This window comes from Acyrthosiphon pisum, chromosome X (genome assembly GCF_005508785.2).
Source record: "Acyrthosiphon pisum isolate AL4f chromosome X, pea_aphid_22Mar2018_4r6ur, whole genome shotgun sequence".
NCBI classification, from domain to species: Eukaryota; Metazoa; Arthropoda; class Insecta; order Hemiptera; family Aphididae; genus Acyrthosiphon; species Acyrthosiphon pisum.
The window spans coordinates 22,479,805-22,480,052 of record NC_042493.1 but is presented as its reverse complement, the minus strand read 5'-3'; positions in this window follow the sequence as shown (position 1 = coordinate 22,480,052).

The window sequence follows — 248 nt, the reverse complement described above, 5'->3', positions numbered from 1 at the left end:
GTCGATGGAGCAACGAATATCTGCACACACTACAGGGAAGGCAAAAGTGGTTCAAGCAGACACCAAATCTAATGGTTGGCGATCTTGTAGTTATCAACACACCATCAAGACCACCCATGGCCTGCAGATAGGTCGAATCATTGAGGTTCATCCAGGTGAGGACAACATTGTGCGTGTAGCGACCGTCAAAACCCAAGAAGGCACCCTCAAACGTCCTGTTGTCAAGCTGGTAAAACTTCCAGTTGATC